This window comes from Strix uralensis, chromosome 4, assembly GCF_047716275.1.
Source record: "Strix uralensis isolate ZFMK-TIS-50842 chromosome 4, bStrUra1, whole genome shotgun sequence".
NCBI lineage: Eukaryota > Metazoa > Chordata > Aves > Strigiformes > Strigidae > Strix > Strix uralensis.
Window position 1 is genome coordinate 94,077,864 of NC_133975.1, and position 20,515 is coordinate 94,098,378.

Here is a 20,515-nt window from a genome sequence, read left to right on the forward strand (position 1 = left end):
TGTAACCATGGTCATTGTGGATGTTCTTTTTTTTCAGGTGACATGAAAAGAGCAAGGCGAGGCAAGAGGAAGTCAATGTTCACCTGAAGCCAACATGAAACTATGCACTACTCTGACAGTTTAAAAAAATGGCCTGGACACGGCTTTGCATTTTTAACACAGACCAGTCTTTTCTGGGCAGTGCACACATTTACAAGTTGTTTTAAAAGAACAAACTGTAGTTAGAAAGCCCATGACTGTGACTACAGAAAGCAAGTGGCAGGTGCATGACAAAAGTTTGTCCTGTACAGGTGATAAAATAAATCTTCCTCATGAGTTCATTTTATTCTCTAAGAGGTAGAAAACTGGAGTTAGTTGAAACTCCACATGACAACCCACATAATTTCATGGCAGATTAAAAGAATCATTTAAATAATCCAAGAAGCATGAAGCCATTCAAATAGGCACTGTTTACATTTTTATCTTATCTGTGTCCACTGATCAAATTAACAGAAAAAGTAACATTGGCAAGATAGCAAGAGTGGCTCAATTAGACATAATTACGCCCAATAAATCTTTTCCCATGAGGTGAAAGACAAGACAGCTGTGACAAGCACAGGCTGCAAACTCATTTGTCCTTACGTCCTGAAACACTACATGGTATCTTATAAACAAAGCTAGTGATCCAACCTGTCAAGAGTCCATGGCACAAGTGCTGCAGTTGCCAAATAAATAATGTTGTACGGGTCCCAGCAAGTTTAGCTAAAGTCAGTCTTTGGCAAAAATCGAAGTCATATGACTGAAAACGTTACGGTAGGAGAGGTCTGAACCTAAGCCAAGGGTCTGAATTCTGGATGACCTGGACTTCACACCAAGACAGCTTCTATCACAGCTAGCTCCTGCTCTGGCAGCACTGTGCAGTCTGCTAGACGTCACATGCAATACAGTAAAACATCCGAGTAGCAAGGGCGAAGTGTCTTTTTTCACTGGTTCCTGTGGAATATTGATCCGCACTGGACAAAAACATATTCACTGTCTCTTCTCTGTTCCCCACCTTCACTTCGTTCCTCTACTCACTGTTTCTGAGAACGCCCGCTTTCACATTTATAAGCGTTTATTCTGGCACGACTGCTATTGATTATAACTATGACATATTAAAATATGGTGCAAAGAGCATCCCTACATGCAGATCAAGCAAACAGTAATTTATAAATTGAAAGCTGACACTAAGAATAAAGCAGGCAGAAAACTACTTTTTCCACTCAAAGTCAGACAACCACAACAGTTTGATGGCTGGCTTGAAGAAATACGATATAAATCAATATAACGTGCCATACAACGCAAAATACATCAGTAGGGTAACTGAAATGATGTGCGACTACCCAGTTCAATTTAGACGGAAAAAAACTTCCAAAAGCAGAGAAATATATTGATTAAGTCTGCAGCTGTGTAAAACAAGTTTGGCTACGAATTAGAAAGTCTGCTTCAAGCTAGACAATGTAAATAACCCTTTCTGGAAACAGTGATATGGTAAAAACGATTTAATCAAAGGTCCCTCATGTGTCTAGGACTAAAAATAGACGTTTCTGAAAAGCACCATTTCAAGCTGTCGGTAAGATTAACAGTATCTGCCTTGCAGTGCTTGTCAGTGCTCTGTCTAAACCTAGTAAGTGACATTCATTTTTACTCAGCACTAGTGAGATCTCAGCTGAACAAGTGCGTTGTTTCAGACTTCCCAGTGTAAGAAAGATGGACTGAAGCAAGACCAGCAGAGAGACCACCAAGCAGTTAGGGGGTTGAAGTACGTGAGGACAAGGACAGGCTGAGATGCCTGGGTTTGCTGCTCTGGAGAACGCTTGTGGGATCACCTTGCCTTCTCCACCTATCTAAAGGGAGATTATAGCAAAGCCTAAGCTTAACTCACTACCATTGCCACCACCAATTTACACTGGCCATGCTTTCAGTGGGGTGGGTTAGACCAGATGACCTCCAGAGGTCCCTTTCAGCCTAAATCAATCTACAACTCTGAGACCACCCATCAAAGTTTTCATCCCAATTTTTGATGCTGCTGATTACTCAAGTTATTGAATTACTACAGTGCAGAGATATGTACAAAATACTGACTTTGCATGGAATGATTAAAGTGTCCAAAACCACCTGTGCAGAATCACATTTGATACAAAACAACCATCACCTAAACGTAAGTAGTAAATTTTGCTGTAAAACCAAGCTGTGCTTTAGCTGTCATTAGAATCGTGGCAGATAGAATGACCAGCAAGCCACACAAAATACCAGGTACATGTCTCTGGAGGTACAGAGATGAAGCAGTAAACTGTCTTCTATGCATTTTTTCCCTGTTTTCATATGAAAGAAGATGCTGCATTTCCAGAAAAGAGAAAAACAGACCTCTAGCAGGCTCTGACTCACAAGTATGCTTCAAAACTAAATGCAAGTTTCAGATCTAAAGCATGCTCATGTCAACTGGATATTTCTGTGTGTACCTGCAGAAGGACTACGGCACCTGCTTTTACAGGCCAGCAAAACACTAATGATATGGATGATGTTCTTTAAAAGCTTTTCAGAAAGCGTAACACATTAGATAAGAGTTGCATCAGACTAGCAAATCTAAAAGTGAATTTGACATTCTGTTCCTTCTCTAAAGGAGAGATCCAGTGAGTAGCTCCAGCTTGCAGTTGCTATGTAGCTCACAAACAGAAAGAGAATAGAAATCAAACGATGAAACACAATTTCTGCATAGTAACCTAGAGAATCTTTTCCCTTGACTCCTGACCGGCAACGTGCTGAAGCAGTGTTCAGAAATACTTACAACTGCAACATGTTAAACATCAGAAACATCCTGTGAACATCAAGAAAAATTTACTTTAAGGGCGACTGAACACTGAAACAGAGAGAGACTACGGAGTTTCCATCCTCAGATATGTTCAAAACTCAACTGGACAACATCCGAAGCAACCTGGTCTAGCTGACCCTGCTTTGAGCAGCAGGGTTGGACTAGAGGATCCCCAGAGGTCCCTGCCAACTAAAAACACAGAATCATTAAGGCAACTGCATCTGCAGAGTCAGTGAAGGTTAGCCTCCATATAAACAGGAGGGTCTGTATACACACATCACATGCAGAATCCGAGCTATACTTACATAGTATTTTGCATATTTTGTTTGATGCCTCTAGACATGATCATACCATAAATGTAAATTACTGAAATCCAATAATCAGGCCGAGGAAAGACTCCTCAGCTTGCAGAAAATGTAAACAGAAGACACTCCTGTTTCATTGCACAAGAAAAAACACTAAAAGAAACAGCAATATTTCTCTCTCTAAACATTGCTGATGAATGCCACTACTGAAAAAAAAAAAAAAAAAGAAAATTTTAATGAAATGCCTACAAAAATAACTGGAGATTTTTAAAACCTGACATAGATCTAAATAAAATGAAAAATAATCTGAAGCCATGTGCTGAACAAACATCATGTCAAAAGTTCCCCACCATTTTAACAGTTGAATCTCCTCACCCTACACTTTTTGACACCATAGATTGACATGTCCTGTCGCACCCATGACACTACTTCTGAACCTCAGCATCTCCTATTCTGTAGAAAACTGTCCCCAGATTCTGTGAATTTTTTTGAGTTTTAAAAAAATACACTTAGTCACAACCCTAGAATAGTATGTTTCTTCCTTTCCCAAATAAAGGTCAAAAGCCTTCAAAAGGTGAGACCAATTCATGTCTTGAAACATAAGCAGCAGCTCACAGTAGAATCAGGTCAATTACTGAGAACATTGAATATCTAAATGCCTTCAGAAGGAGATTCAATTTCCAAGCCATGTTTAATAAGACAGATCCAAGTAGAATATTTATGATCCCATAAAAATCTTTTCCTAACAGCCCCCCGCTTTTTTTAAAAAAAAATCTCCAAATAAAAAGATTTGCGGTTTTGTATCTATCAAAAAGATTTATCTTTAATCTAGAAAGAATCTGCTTCACCAGGACTGATTTTTTTTCTCCCTTTTACGAAATGATAAATAGGCTTTGGTTTTGGCATAATATTAAGAATGGATGATGAACAAAATGAAGATAAATGTAATGAAGATTATTGTTTACCACATCTGAAAGCATCCTTCCAGAACTTTAGACAACAGTGGTTGTACAACACATGCAAAGATCATCCCTTCTTTAGTCATTCAAACACTGAATAAAAAAAATTGTATTTACTTGTTAGTTACAAATAAAATTGAAAAGTAAGCTTTCTTAAACATTTGTAGAGATAAAGTTATCAGAAGTTACAGAAGATGAAACGCAGGTTTCACAACTATTAACAGCAAATCTCTGCACTGCCACATCACCAACCATGATAAATTTGATCCAAATGAGACTTCGGCACATGATCAAATTTTATCAAGTGTGCCAGAACATGATACTGAATTGGTATCAGTGGCAGGAAAAAGTGCGTAATATCTAATCCAGCATAAAATCATTGTGGTCTAAACAAATAATGCTTAATGCAAATAAGTCATGCTGCTACCTGGTATGTATTTTATTTTTGCTTTAATTAAAGCAAACAGAATAATTTATGAGATTAATACTTTACATATGACCAGTATACTTTTGACCCAGTATTGGGAGTCCTAAAGCCCTGCTCATAGCCTTGTTGACTTGGTGTTCTAACTTTGTAACCCTAAAATAAGTTTGGATATATCTTTACATACTCTTCCCACCAACTAACACAGCTTTCTGTGCTATTTTTCTCTTCTCTTTTTACCAAGAGTAAAGTTAAAAGCATTGTGTGTTGCAAAGCTCTACAGCCCAAGACTCCAGTGCTGATTGATGCTGAAGGGCTGAAATAGGTTCAGACTTTGACTACTGTCATCTAAACTGCAAAATTGTGTTATCATGGCATTAAAAAAACCCACACCAGAAAAGTTGTTGCCATAGAAGATTTGTGAATCATTATAGTCTGGTATTAGGCCTTGCAAATAATGCAAATAATGCTGGCGAAGAAACCAGTATACTCCTCAACTCTTGAAGGGAAGAGGGATCAAAGATCTCCACTCTCAGGAGCACTGGGAAGAAAAGTGCTTACTGAGCCCAGACTGCACATCATATGGCAGTTACTGAGATCAAGAGGCAGAAAGTGGAGTCTGGCCCAGTTACTGTTCTACATGGACTCAATTTCAACCATCCAGTAGTCTGCTTTTACAAAGACTGTTGACTCTAGGTGTGCGCAAGGGGCTAGAACAAAAGCCATCAAATTAAAAATTAGGAGGTTGGGGAGAAGGAAGAAGTGTTAGAGAGGAAAAAAGGAAACCAGCAGGCACACGCAAAGCATAACCGCACAAGCTGGTTTCCATAGGAAACCAAAAACTTTGAGGGCAACCTTGCCTCAAACCTGTTATCAGAAATCTAGGATACAGCAACTGCAATCTCAGCAGTGACTGCCACGCAGCACAGATACTTGAGCTAGCACTGAGCTAAAGAATGCTATCCATGCATTTGCTAGAACTAGATGAAAACTAAAACGGAAAAACTGCAAGAGTGACAGCGTGGGGTATGCTGGCCAACTATCGCAGAGCACGATGTCAGAGACATTCTCTGAAGCACAGCCAGACAATACTTCACATGTGCATTTTGAACACAATTCTTCCTGAACACTACTTCAAACCCCACACCAGATATTAATACAGATTTAAAGGTATACTTTAAAATATGTTTTACTGGCCTTAGATTTGTCAACTCCTACACATTTCATTTACTTGTTTTGTGTGCAGTCTGTTTTACTCTTTTTTTAATTTTACAGACCATCTCATTCTCTATTGCTACAGGTCAAGATGTGTACAAGTTCACTAAGATAGGCATGTCTAGCAGGCAATTAAAATCCAAAGCAATTTCTTCCAGCATTATTTTAATTTGTAGCATGCCAGCTATTATGCTGGCACCAGTGATCCGCTGACCTCTGAGCTAAAACCGCTGGACTGACAGCAGAACCAGAAACGTGACAGCCACGTTAGCACAATGCTGTCCCCGAGCTGGGTAAGCCCTGCTGCAGAGGAAGGCTAGCTAGCTCACAGGCAACGCTATGGTACTGCTATTAAATGCTATCCAAATGCAAGCTACAAGCTCAGCACAGTGTTGCATTGTGCCACGTAGGCACTGGGAGCTACAGTTACAATAATAAATAAAATAAGACCAGGGCACAGGCTTGAGCACTAATCCTAACTGTCATGGTTTTGTTCAACAGACATCGATGTACAGGAGATCCCATGGGGCAAGAGACTGCTCCCAGTAAACAGCAGGGGTTTGAGCCATGCAGAGCCACTCTTTGGAGCAGAAAGCGGGCTGCCGACAACTGGGGACAGAGCCACTAGATTCCTCAGAGCTGGCTCAAGAGTCTCCAGCACAGCTTTACAGCTAGTTATGAATAAATTCATCCATGGTAAGATGAAATCTAAAGCCCAAGGCAGCTTCTGCTCTGAACACTATTACAGATTTCTCATGTGCATGTTAAAACGACTTGCTCAAGGGCATCTACATTTACTTACTTCTCAAAGTCAATGAGGTAAACTAATGAATGAATACGAGGCACTGATATTACTGTAATATCACATCAAAATACAATCTCATTAGTACCCATAAACGAGTGAAGTCGAGTGCACTCAATGCAGAGCAGCACAATTATCATGCAACTACGCTGCACAACATTAGCTATGTAGATGATTCCATATTTTGCCTGAGATGTCAGATTAGGGCTCTGGCCCTTTCCAGTCCAGCAAAGTACAGACACGAGTATAAAATACTTCCCTATTGTCAATGTTGTAATTATCCTGCTTGATTCTCTCCCTCTCCCCCTCCCCCTTTATTTTTTTCCAATCAAGTCAGGTAGTATTGTCTAAAACTTAGCTTGGGGTGTGTAAGGAAATCAAACTTCATCCCAAAAGTAATTGTTTCTGTCACCAACAGAAACAATTTACAGAACCTTCCCCACATACCCCTTCTTTCCCAGCAGCCTTTCAGATGCAGAAAAGGAGCAGATCAGATCATACTAACTTTACCAGAAGCAACAGTCTGCTCCTCACATGTAATCATGAGACTGGGACAACTGGGTTTTGTTCACAAGACAAGAAAAGCCATACACTGCTATTAAAACAGTCCCTCCCCCTGCAGCCAGGTCTCTGACCATCTAGTGTCTCAGAGAGAAGAGGTCACTGAAACCAGGTGATCTGTTCCCAGGAACACATTGTAAGCCCTTCTCAATTATCCTTCTTGCAGGAAAGATGCAAGCAACTTTTCAGTACAACAATTCAATGAGATAATGACAACAGCTCGATTTCACAAGTAGTTTTATTAATATTGCATATGTTCATCTTAATGACATTCAGCACTAATTAACATGGTCATAAACTCAACAGCAGTGACACCTCAACAGTATCCTAAGTCTTCAGTCCCAAATTTTGAGCACAGGGAAAATATAACACATTGCCTTGCGACCCAGGGTACCAGTATTCAAGTGACTAACCTACCTGAGGTTTCCATACATTTCAAGAAATTTTGGCAACTCAGCTAAGTACTAAGGTGATAACAAAGAAGGGTTACAGCAAACAAGATAGTTACTAATACTAACATTTTTAAGTCAGAAACTTGGTGCAAACAACAGTCACACAGTACTAACACAAGATTCAAAAAGAAAAAACCCACCACCTTTAGAAAAGACAATTTATACTTGGCACAATTGCTCTGAACCTCTAACATGGAAAGGTTTTTGTACCTCCTTTATCAGCAACAAGAAAAGTGTAACGCAGAAGCCAACCACTATTTAAGGGTATTTTGCATTATACTATGCATGCAATTACTTCATTTTCAAAAGTACTATTAAACAACTTTACCTACAAGCACATAACACCCACATACTGTCACAGAGCCAAGAGGTTTTATTGCCACCTGTAAAATGTTACTGAAATAGAGCAGCACTGTTCCACAAGTCCTTGTCTTTCCCCATGTAAAAAAGTGACTGTGAAAGACCACATAATCAGGTAACACCATCTGTGCTATCACAGAATCATCTAGGTTGGAAAAGACCTTGAAGATCATCTAGTCCAACCATTAACCTAACACTGACAGTTCTCAACTACACCATATCCCTAAGCGCTATGTTGACCCTACTCTTAAACACCTCCAGGGATGGGGACTCCACCACTGCCCTGGGCAGCCCATTCCAACACCTAACATCCCATTCTGGAAAGAAAGACTTCCTAATATCCTGCCTAAACCTTCCCTAGCACAGCTTGAGGCCATTACCTCTCGTCTTATCACTTGTTACTTGGTTAAAGAGACTCATCCCCACCTCTCTGCAACCTCCTTTCAGGTAGTTGTCCTCATGGAATTCACCTGTTACAAGCAATAACCTTCTAATTTTTAGCTAAGTTTCAAGTAAGAATTAAATCTAGCCATGTTTTCTGACAATACCTGGAAAAAAAGCTAGTCATTCTGCAGGAAAGCAGTATTCACAATTTTTAGCTTCATCTTTATAGAGTCGCGCTGATTCTTCTCCTACCTCCCTTCAAAGAGATCTTCAATTCTTCTCTCACTTTTAAAGCCAGAAAAATCACATACATCTTTGGACCCTTCTTTTCTAAACTATTAACACTCAGGAAAAAGAGGGAGGGAAAGGGAAAAACAGAAGATATTCACTTGTTCATACAGTTTCAACTACAATATTTAAACACAATTCAAAAAATTGCATTTTCAGTACTGTTATCTACAAAAGTGTATCAGTCGTGTTTATTCTGGATGCTTTAATGCCATGTCAAATGGAAGCTCATTGTTCTGCCAAAAATCTTTTAGTCCTCTACATCAGAAAAACTGACAACTAAGGCAAACAACACTACAATAATTTGCAATTCCTCCTCATCTGTACCCAACTTTTTCTGTCTAAATAGTCAATAATCTAACAACTCTTATTATTACCCTACCCAGCTTCCCTAATGGTCACACTACCTTCACTATGTTCCAAACAACTGACCAAAGTGCTACTTTATTTTAAATCTGTCTACTAGCTCTCCATTCAATCAATCATTTCTTCAAGTTTGACCCATTAATTTAATTAGAAATACACATAATTACACATCTTTCTATTACACATAACTGAAAGATGAAATGAGGATTTTATCTATAAATTCCTTCAACTGTTCCATGATTTCTCTCCTTGGATCAGTTCGAGAGGCCTGTCTTATTTAGTCCTGAGTCACTTAACCTCTTGTCTCAGGAACCTGAAGTAACCTGTCACCTGAAGTTAGAGTGCATCATACTTGGGAATATTCGGCAGCTACTATAAATGGCTTTGTTTTTTTTGTTTTTAAGCAAAGTGCAGGTTTACAGAAGTTAAGGAACAGCAGAGGTCTCTCCCCTCCCCCAGCACTTCAGACATTTTCTATCTCTGCACATTTTGTATTTTTACAAGAAGCGATGTTTACCTTGCATACAATTATTTTTCATGTGGCCAGCTCTGCACAACTGCTAAGTTGTTCCAAATTAAACTGACTGTTCACCCTGCCCCAATTTTCAGAAGACACACATTGTATCTCTTAAAGAGCACATTCACAACATTTGCACTCTTGTCCTTGGCAGGCATAAAGCTGTTGGCAGTTTGAGGTAAGTCATTACACTTAAGATCTAAGAACAAAAGATACTTCCGGGACTTGAAAATGGAAAACCTCAGTTCAGCTGCTCAGGTATGTAAGCACTGGCTTACATACTAAAAAATTGAGATTTAATGATGCCAGCAATCAGCAGATAATGACTAACTTCTGTTAAAATAACAGTGATGAACACCCTTCACAACATTTAATTACTGCTTATTATCATACCTTTGTTTTACCGGAGATGTGCTTTAAATTACCAACAAATTTGAAAGTCTTTACTGCATCAACACTACATATACAAGTGATTAAATCTGGAATATACAGCACACTGCTGCGTGTCCACACTCAATTCTAATGCTGTTGTTTGGAGCCAGAATAACCTCTCTGTTCTCAAGTGTTATCTAGCATATTAATTAACCTTAAAAATTTTCTGGCTGAAAATTGAAGTACAATAGTACAGGATTAAAATAAAAAGAATGTTGATAATTTTAATACATGATAAAAACACCCATGTAGCTCTGCAGATCTTGTGGCTTTGCCTAGATAGGGAAGCAAAGAATTATAAAAGGCAAGAATTAACTTATGGCTCTTAAATTATTCCATGGAGCTTATCCCACAACTCGAATAGCAGAGTAGAAGTATCTGTGGCAGGCAGTACTCCAGAGCACCACGACCATTCTCTTCACTGCACAGACATGCCCTAAAAACCCATGGAACTTAAAATCCCAAAAAGGCCTGTTCAATTTTGAATGAATGGCATGTTTTAAGATTATATTAGCATTTTCCTTTTGTTTATGTCAACAAAGGCATCCTAGCAAAGATTGTCCTACCACCTCTCCGTATGGCAATTTAATAAACAATACTAGATTTGGGACACCATGGGAATTTCCAGAGTTATGCCAAGTAGAGTCGATAACTACCCTGCAAGATGTTGCAGAAATCAACAGGGGGAAGGTTAAAAACACCTGCCTTTCTGTCAACACTGCCTTCTTCAAAGACTGCAAAAGAAGGGAGTCAAGAAAAAAAAAAACATCCAAGGAAAGGACAAACTACCTAAGTAGTTTTTACATAAGTGTCTCCTTTCTTTTCTCACTTCTAAAAGTTTGCTTTAGCAAACACTGGGGGAAAGTATCAGGTTTCACTCTTTATTCCAGCTGCTGTATAACCAATACAGTACAGTCTACTGAACTATTTTATTATGATTCATGCAACAAGCTGTTAAATACATTTGCAAAGTAGATCAGTGCCAGTATCATGTCATTCATAAAGATATGTTTATTTTCAAGGCATGAGAATGTTAAACCGTAACTTTCTTCTGCACAATTATGCAGCCATTCTGCACGGACTGAAAGCATGAAATCCAATTTCAGCCCTTCCAATTTGAAAAAAAAAAATACAGGGGTAGCAATCTCAACCTCATCCAGCAGAAGCGGGGAAACCCCTTAAGATTGATTTGGTGGGGACTAGTACGGTCTTCTAATTGATACATACAATAATATTCCCAAAATAGTATCAAAGATTTTATTTTTAAAACATTTTTTTAAAAATCAGATTGGTAATTCAGAAAGTGAAGAGAGAAGCCTTGTCCACAGAAACAAAAAGAAGAGATCTTTAAATAGTTCAGAACTAATAACTCTAATGACTTTTGCGTAACAGTAACACATTTAAGCCTGCAATTTGAGTTTCATTACCCATTGTCTCTTTTAAATATGTAGACAAACTCATGTTACACTTCAGGAATGTGGAAAAAAGGTCCAATTTTTGCCACAGTTTCTTCAGCAAGAGCAAATTTGTGCTTTGGCCCTTCCAAATACAAACATTCAAGATACAGATGCATACGTTTCCTCTTACACCTGCCTCTTGAAGGAAAATAAATACCCCGCCTCCTTCTTGCATGCCCACAGATAAAGGAAATCAGGTTTCCTGTGGCAGGTTTGCAACCTGAGAGCCAGAACTAGGAAGCTGTGATAAACTGACACCAGCAGTGTGCTGCTACCCAAGCAAAAGACATGAAATGGACTGGATACCAAAGTAAAACTATTTCACACTAGTTCGAAAAAAACCCCAAATCACTACAAGCATGGTCTTGATTTTAAAAAGTTGCTTAAACTGTTATGTACATCTGGACTTCACACAGTAGGACCCTTTGAGCTACCACTCGCTAGCAGTTTGCAGAGCCCAGGGCAGTTTTACCCAGGAGTTCAACCTCCTGCTCCGAGCAGGCCTGACTTCCACATTGCAAAAAGTTGCTCATGGCTTTATACTGTCAAGCTTTAAAAGTCTCCAAGGATGGAGATTCACCAGTCACTCTGGGGTGGTCTGTTCAATGCTTAACCACCCTCATAATGATTTATTTTAATTTTTGTAGTCGCTTTGGTGTGCATAAACTGGATTTTTCCTAGAGGAAACTAAGCTAAACATCCCTCCCCAGAAGTTCGCCAAATGTGGCCCAGTCCTCAATGGTCATAGCATTCCAAAGCGACAAACCACATCTGTGTTGGGGACATCCAGTTTAGGAGACCAGACTAAATTCTGTCTGCAGTAAAATTACTGAAATACTAACAGTGTCGATCTGGGAGACTCGCCACCCCCATCAGCCAGAGATCCAATTCTACTCTGCCAAACTATCTGCTAGCGTAAGACCGAGTGACAAAGCCACACACACAGACATCAATTTTGAAATTAGATGAAGGAAAGAAGCACTCTTTGAACAAAAAAGAAAGGAGAAAGAAGTTATAAACCAGAAAATTATAATCTCTCTTGTAAAACACCAATCATCATGGATCTGCACCAAATACTTCATATGGCAGTGTGAAGTACAGTTATGATTTTGTGTGAGCATGAAGTAAGACCAGTAGCTTATTATAAGACCCAAAAAAACCAAGCAATATGAAAATACAATTTTGGTCATTTCAAAAAGTCCCAAGAACAATGTAAAAATGTTCTTGGGGCTATGCAACTTTTGGCCAAATCAGCAAATGAATGTGTTTAAAAATGTTTGTTAACTCTTTAGAAAGAGCTGTCTGTATTACCACCAACAAGAAAACCCAAGATATCTATCAGAGCTACTGACGTGAACAACTGGCATACAGAAAGTTCTGCTACCACAGCAGTTGCTCTACAGATACTATCTGCCGCTATTAAAAAAAGTTCTGTATTAATCCTATTTCACATCACATCAGCATACAATAAGCCTACCATTTGAATTCAAAGGTCAGAAGACAATTGATTTAGCTGATGGTGCTGTAAAATGCATTGCGACGAGAAATTCAGAGAGCAGAGCCATGCTACAAAGCAGCCTTTCCCACCTCCTGGAACCCCACCATCCACTGCACAGAGAGGCAGCAAAGTAGGCTACAGAGCAAAGTAAGATGCTTGGCAATTTCCCCCACCCAGAAAAGAAAGCATGAAAACTCACAAAATAATACCAGCCAAGCATATTAAACATAACTGAGTCTCACAAGCAGACTTAACAGGCAACTTTTCTCTAACTTAGGCTCAACTTTTGACCCATGATTTCTAGCAATCTGGAGTAAGAGCTTGTTTTCTGAGATTCTGACTAGTTGAGGTTTTTAACTGATGATGTTACAGTGAATTAAGTGAGATATATTGCAGGGTTAACTTGAAATGCTTTCACTAAGATAAAAGTGCCCCTTAACATACAGGTTCAACATCATGTTTCTCTCACAGCTGCAGTAAAAACCAGTCTCTCCAAGGTCTAAATAAGTATTTTGAGGTAAAAAAAATTGTTACCTCAAAAAGGCAAATGAACAACACAAAAATTAAATAAACACCGCCAAAAGGTTTTTGAGCACTGAAGGTAAACCATAACGAATCATGAAGAACAATCCAATTTTAGAACAACTATATGCTATATGCCAGTAGTTTATTTAAATTTTGACAACTTATGAAATAAAACTTGGTCTTCAAGAACCACTTCACTAATCTTTAATATCATCCATCTGAAGAAAGCATTCTTTCCTTTCTACAGAGCTCAAGACCAAAGGCAAAAAGAGCATTAAAACACCAACAAAAAATTCAAAGCGTCTCTCAGGCCTAAGCATGAACCACTATTCCCAGTAACACCTCTTCCTTCTGTATTATGGTTTTAAATAACTCACATTCAGAAAAGTCATTCTATACAGTCATGCATTTGTCAGAACTTGCACCTCTCTCTTCAAAACAGACGTCCATCCACTGTGCAGAGAACCAGAGCTACTACTATTGCATTGCTGCATCCAACACAAGATTAAGTAGTATGAAGAGATAAAGCCACGATTGATTTTGATCCTACTAATCAAAAACAGGTTTGCAAGAGAGGATCCACTTACAGACTTAGTCCTTTGAAACAACACTGACGAATACCTGATCACATTATTCACCGACTATCAAGATTATGAGAAGTGTTATGTCACCACATTCAAATGAAATGCTCTTTAAAATATGTTTCCATAAAGAAAACAAAGACTTGTAAATGCTTAGTCTCGCTTAACACTTAACATAAAAGACATGTGGCACAATCTAAATCAAACAACCCATCCAGCAAACTGGTGCCACAGAATTCAAAATTGTGATTCTCTAAAGAGACTGAGACAATGACATAATGTAGCTTTACATATGCAAAGACAGACATCTAAAACCATTTTATCTGCTGATTCCCGTTCAAAAACACAGCTAAACAACCAAGCAATTCTAGTGTCTCTGCAACTCCTAAAGGGTTTCCCAAAGTTCAGACTGCAGAACTACTATCAAAGCTAACACCGAAACTGCTACAGACTGTTAGTCTTGCACTGCCAGCTGCATAAGGATTAAAAATCAGAGTTAGTCAAACCCACAAAGTTAGTCACTCAGCCTCACCAGTGGTCATATTCTGTGGGTTTACAACTGTGCCTTCAGTTAACCATTGCTGGTAAGGTTCCACTCCCATAAAACACTGATTGCTTTTCATTAAATAAGAGAATATCTCAACTCTCATAGACCCATAAAATCCCACTTTATAAGCCTCCAGTTTGAGAGTCCTCATTCCAACATTAAACTGAACTCAGTGAAATATAAAGCTTAGACTATTTAAGAGTTGCTATTTAGAGGGATATATTTGAAATCAAGTCACTGAAGTCATATCTCCCTGGAAACATACAACACAGAACAATATAACACTGCCCACCCACCCCCCCCCCCCCCACAGGAAGATACTTAACATATGATTAATTTTACATGCCTAATCAACAAAAGCCTCACCTAGCAAGTTTTGGAATGTATGTATTTACACTGACAAAAGAAATAAGTAACTTCACTTACTATTGCTGTATTTCTGTCATAACGTATTAACGAGAAGTTAAACAAATGGGTTTCAGAATAAATGAATAAAATAAAAATCTAAAAGATGGATAATGAAGTAAACAAAGCAAGGATATAAAAAGATATTAACAGATCATTAAATCATGCTTTATTGACTTTTTAAATATTTATATTAAGGAGCTGCCGAGGAATAAAAGGAATCTGCCTGAAGCTAAGAAAGCCAAGGAAATAACAGATCAAAACTGTTTGCCAACTAGCCAACACCTAGGGTCAATGAGAATAAATTTAAACCTCTAAAAATGTCAGCATTAGGGAAACCAACTTGTGTGACTGAAATTCTGATGACGGCAGAAGCTCTGCTTCTTTACCCCAGTAGGGTATCCAGGATTTCTAAGCAGTAGCAGTAAGAACTCAATAGCTTGCAGCAACCCCCTTGCTGAAGGGATTAAAAGACATGGAGAAAACTACTCCTTCTTTTCTACAGTAGACATGCTATAGGACAAAACAGATACAGGAATAGAAAAGAAATGCAAACAGGCCTCAACCCTTTCTCTTACTAGCCTACCTCTCATTTTCCCACTGTATTTCCAAAATACCCTCCTTAAGTCGTAGGACGTGACCGTACTAAAATTCAAAACAACTAGTAGGAATATTTTATGTTCTTAAAATTGTTTCTTTCTCCTATCTTAGAAATAAAAAAATGTGTTCATACTACCAGAATTAATAATTCTGAAATAAACATTTTAAAGGATATATTTGAGACACATTTACAAAACTGAGAGGACAAAAAGACCTACATAAGAACAAAATGCTCTTGAGGCGGCAGCAGAACACTTATAAGCATGATAAAAAATAGTCCTTGAAAACCTGAAGGGAGTAAGAGGCCACAATTTGACATGGTTTTAAAAACAACAGCTTTCCAAAAGTTAATCCCAAACCTTAAAGTAACATTTCAGATAAACATGAAAGGGGGAAAAAGCTCTTCAAATCTAGAACCAATTATGCATGAGTGAAATGACAATCATACATTTTATTACAGAAAAAATAGATTGTGAATTATACATCCCCATATTAAGTTTTTCTTCCTGACTGCAGCTCCACCCTTTCACAGTTCTGTGTCAGTACCTACACCTGTTAGCCTGTCAAGTCAAGCAACTTTTTGCAGCCCTACAGTAGTCAGAGCTGACATCCCATTTTGCTTCTGACTTCACGATCTAAGAGGTTATACGAACCACAACTGAAAGCTAAGTATGCCTATCCCAAGTAGCAGTGTTAAAACCATGCATTTTATTAGCATCAGTAATACCTCCTTAATACACTGTTGAGCAACTAAGTACCCATCCTTTAATCAATCGGTCACAAATAAACTCTGTTAAAATGGGGGGAAAAAAAATCTTCAGTCCCTAGTTACCTATCAAGAAAGAAGAAACACAGTATTTACATAAAACACTCAATCATTAAACTTTTCTTTTTAGCTTTACCTAAAGAGAACACATGTGTTTTTACAACTAAGAAAAAAATAAATCTGAAGTTCCCACACTGTTTCTGGATTAGTAATTGGTATGGTGTCTGATGGCCTAAAGCATTAAAGCCTTGACAGTGAAACACAACTCTCTGCGATTACAACTGCCACAAACTTCTACCTTGGTACTTTCACCTGTCTCTCCCACCACTCCAGCTGAAGGGGAAGGGAGGCTAGCCCAGTAATACCTTCCAAATAAATAACAACCAAACTCTCCACCAGAGAAAACACAGATGATTATCCAGTTTGTACTTGCAGTGACAACACGCAAAAACTCCGCGGGGGGGGGGGGGAGAGACTGTTTTCCCTTTTACAAAACTGGTTTATGCCTTCAATTAAAGGAAACTAATGCTTAATTCGCATAGTTAATGAGCCAAAAAACCCCTCAATCAACTCCACCGTGAAAGGACTGCTTTCTAAAGAAAATGTCAATCTTGGTTCATCCATACAGGTCTGGAACCTAATGAAATCTGACACCTTTACTCTGAAAACAAATTTGCATTGTATTATCAACTGAGGCTCCGTGCTCACAGATGCACTTCATCCAGCAGGCAGTAAAGGGTTCATTAAAGCAGCATCACGAAAATATTTAAAAGCGATTTTGCAAGCAAAATTTTTAAAAGCGATTCTATAAGCAATATTATCCAAAAAAATGCCTCTGTATTCCTCTTTGGGTAAAAAGATGCCTCCTCCATCTAAAACACGCAGATGTGTGGCCAAGGTTATACAAGGAGATCTTCATTAAGTTGAGCAATTCCCATTTTGTATCACTGCTTTACCAGACAGAAATGGGTGAATTCCTCATTAAACGAACTGCAGCTGTATCAGTTACCCAGTGCAAATAATACAGTTATTTTTAAATACAGTATGAGAACATTAATATCAAGACTTCATGCAACACAGAACGGGGGAAGAGCAAACAAACTCAGTGGGGGGAAGGTTATCCCCTCCTCTCTTAACCTTCCCTGCTTCTCCACCACCATCTCCTCCCCCCTCCCAGTAAAAGCCAGTTTAAGGCATTCCCTGTTTTTCCACTCTTCCAGGCTCCTACTGAAGAAAGCAACCATCCGCAAATATTTTGTTCCTCCCACCCCCTCTCTCAGGAGCTGCGCTTTCAGCACATCCCCACCGGCACTGCCTCCAAATTACCTAATTGTTATCATTACTGTGGTCTCAGCACCGGCTCAGAACAAAAAAACAGCCCGATTACACCCTCGCTGGCTCTAAAAAAAGTAAAGAAAAAAAAAAAAGATTGAAGTACAACTTACAGCGCCGAGTAAGAGACAAGTTATCTATCGAGCCTCGAAGGCGAGCAGCCTGCCGCTCCCGGGCCCGCTGGGCTGCGCGCCCTCCGCCGCCTCCGCAGGGGACGGGCAGCCGCCACTGCGGAGCGGCACTGCGCGGCACGGCGCGGAGCGGCACTGCGCGGCACGGCGCGGAGCGGCACTGCGCGGCACGGCGCGGAGCGGCACTGCGCGGCACGGCGCGGAGCGGCACTGCGCGGCACGGCGCCACTCACCGCTGCCTCCGTCCGCCCTCCCGCCGGGGCGCCGGCCGCGCTGCTCCCGCTCGAGGCTGCCTTTCCTGAGGAGAAAAAGACACAAATCTGGCAAATAGCACCGGGCTCGGCTCGCTCCGGCAGGACCCGCGCACGACCCGCCCCCGCCCCCGGCCCAGGGCTGCCGGCAAGGCGGGCTCCCGCCGCCCCGGGGGCGCACGGGGCGGCCGCCTCCCACCCGACGGCGGAGCGGGGCTGGGGGCGGCAACGGGGCTCTGCGGGCCACTTTCTCCCGGGCCCCCAGCCCTCGCCAACTCCGGGGCGGCGGCGGCTGCCGGGCAGGGGGCCGCTTCCCCCACACACACCCCCCCGGTCAGCGGCACGGCGGCTGCCCGCGCCCGGCTCCGCGGCAGGAAGGAGGGGACGGCGCGCAGCCCGCCCCGGCTCGGCGCTCCCGCTCGCAACTCACCCAACAAAGTTGCCGCCGCGGCGGCGGCTGCCGGCGGCTCCGCTCGGCTGGGCTGGGCTCTGCGCGGCGCTCCCCGCCCGCGCCCGGGATGAGCTCACCCCGCCGCCCGCTCCGCTCCGCTCCGCTCCGCCCGCCGCCGCAGCTCTCGCGAGAGGGGCTGCCCCGCCGCCCGCCCGCGCTCCGGCGGCGAGGGGCGGGGGCGAGCGGCCCCGCGCGCGTTCCTATGGCAACGGCCAAGCGCCGGGCCTAGCGGGCGGCCGAGGCCTGCGCCGCGCTCGCCCCGCTCCAGCCGCCCCCCGCGCCGGGCCCGGCACAGCCCGCCCCGCCCCGCCGCACCCGCGGGGCTGCGAACTTTAAACCGGGAGCCTGAGGGTTGAGGTGGGGACGGCGGGGAACCTCCCGCTGGCTCAAGGCGGCCCGGGGCCGTCTGCCTCGTGGCCCGGGGCCGATGGCGGCGTACAGGGCCAGGGTCACTCAGAACAGCGACCTGGATGTGTAGGCTCGGTAACTAGACTCCTTGAGGCATGCCCAATACACTTCAGTGTTGCACCTCTCCAATCTTTTTTCATTAAAATGCCCTTTTTCTTGTTTTTTTTTCATTTTGATGATTATATCACATTTCAGCCTCCTGGAGACCTGTAGGGAGAAGGTCACTGTAGTTGCTGACACACCGGCAAAACCTTCTGGTACTATACAGATGGTATATATCAAGCTCTTTTACTGCAAGAACAAATCAAATTGAATTCTCTCTATATATTTGCACCATAGATAACAATGACATGGGTAGGCACATGAAAAAAAAATGAGCATACATCACTCTCTTTTTCTGCAGGAACACTATTTCCAAATAGCCAAAATTTTGAACAAAATCAGCTGTGGGTAACCCATTCTGGATACTCTGCTGGTTTTCGTTGTCGGCTTGACAGAACATTAACAATCTCAGTTAAACCAATCTAAGTGAAGCTTTCCCTGAGCTGTCTCTGAAATTAGGACACTCCAGAAAACTTCTCTGATATGGGCTGGCGACGTTCCAGCAGCGTGCAGCATGGTGATAGCTAGAGCAAGCAAGCTGTGGTGAGCAGCTGCTCCACTGCCGACATGTCAGCTTCACCCCCCCATTCACTTTCCAGGAATGTCTGGACAGCAAAGATCAACAAGACTTACGTAAGGATCCAAATGGCTTGCCATCTTCTGAAGATGTTCCCAATGGATCTGTAGTACTGACGATTAAACACCACAGTGTTCAGTACTGCAAAAACACCTGGGTGGATTTCCAGAGAGCAATCACTCCCTTACGGGTTCCCCAGCTTGAGGTCAGGACTCCTGCAGGTGTTATGGGGTCACAAAAACACTCCCTATCTCATCTTGCTGAGTAGAAGGAACGTTCTGGATGGATGAAGAACTGATCCCCGTGCTGCGCTGGCATGAAAAAAGAAAAGTATAGGCAATCCAGAAAAACAAATAGGAACATTTTTTGTATTTAAATACATTTATCTTATATCACCCACCTGAAAATCTCAGTGTATTTTATGGAAATGAAAAGTTTTTTATTGGCATCTCCAACCCCACCTTACAAAGGGAAGTCCAAAGAGCCTTACAGTCCTCAGGTGTATGCACACCAGAGTGCTGGATGTGACTGCAGCATCAGGAACTGTGGTGCGCAATTCCTGAATTTGTCTTCATCAGAAGAATTTAGATAGTGAAGCCGTAGCTTGCAAGCTCTTTAATGAGGTTAATGAGGCTAGCGCGTTCCCAAACTCTTTCTATGATCTTCCTTCACACACTGCTGATGTGTCGGATCATAAGACATAGGAGATACTCAAAAGGGTCATGTGGGAGGGAGAGGCTCTGACACCAAGCACCAGCCCAGCCTACGTGCTATCTGAGATGAGGCCGCGGTGGAGGCACACACCCTTGGCTGCAGCCCAGAGCCGGAGCTGGCTCCTGTTCCCAGGCCCCTGTGGTCGCTCCCTGAATCCCAGGTCTAAGAGGTCAACATCTGGTAGTGTGCGGGTCCTGGTGTGGGGGCTGCTGGTATGAGGCACGGCCAAGCCGCTGTTCTCACCACGGTCTCCCTGTGCATGGCGTCTAGAGCTG

General features: G+C 41.7%; 1 protein-coding gene across 8 annotated transcripts in view; it reads right to left on the reverse strand.

Annotated features, from left to right (window-relative positions):
• The window catches only part of SIPA1L1 (signal induced proliferation associated 1 like 1), a 223,384-nt gene extending 203,167 nt beyond the window's left edge, over positions 1–20,217 (reverse strand). For 2 of the 8 annotated variants that reach the window (XM_074867968.1, XM_074867963.1), the window contains exon 1: positions 17,720–17,899. The gene's annotated coding sequence lies outside the window, so the exon portion shown is untranslated. Of the gene's footprint in view, positions 1–17,719; positions 17,904–17,970; positions 18,036–18,418; positions 18,539–19,582; positions 19,838–19,987 lie in introns of those variants that run through there. The other 6 variants (XM_074867967.1, XM_074867966.1, XM_074867965.1 and 3 more) reach the window with 6 other exon arrangements.
• Positions 20,218–20,515: the final 298 nt, after the last annotated feature.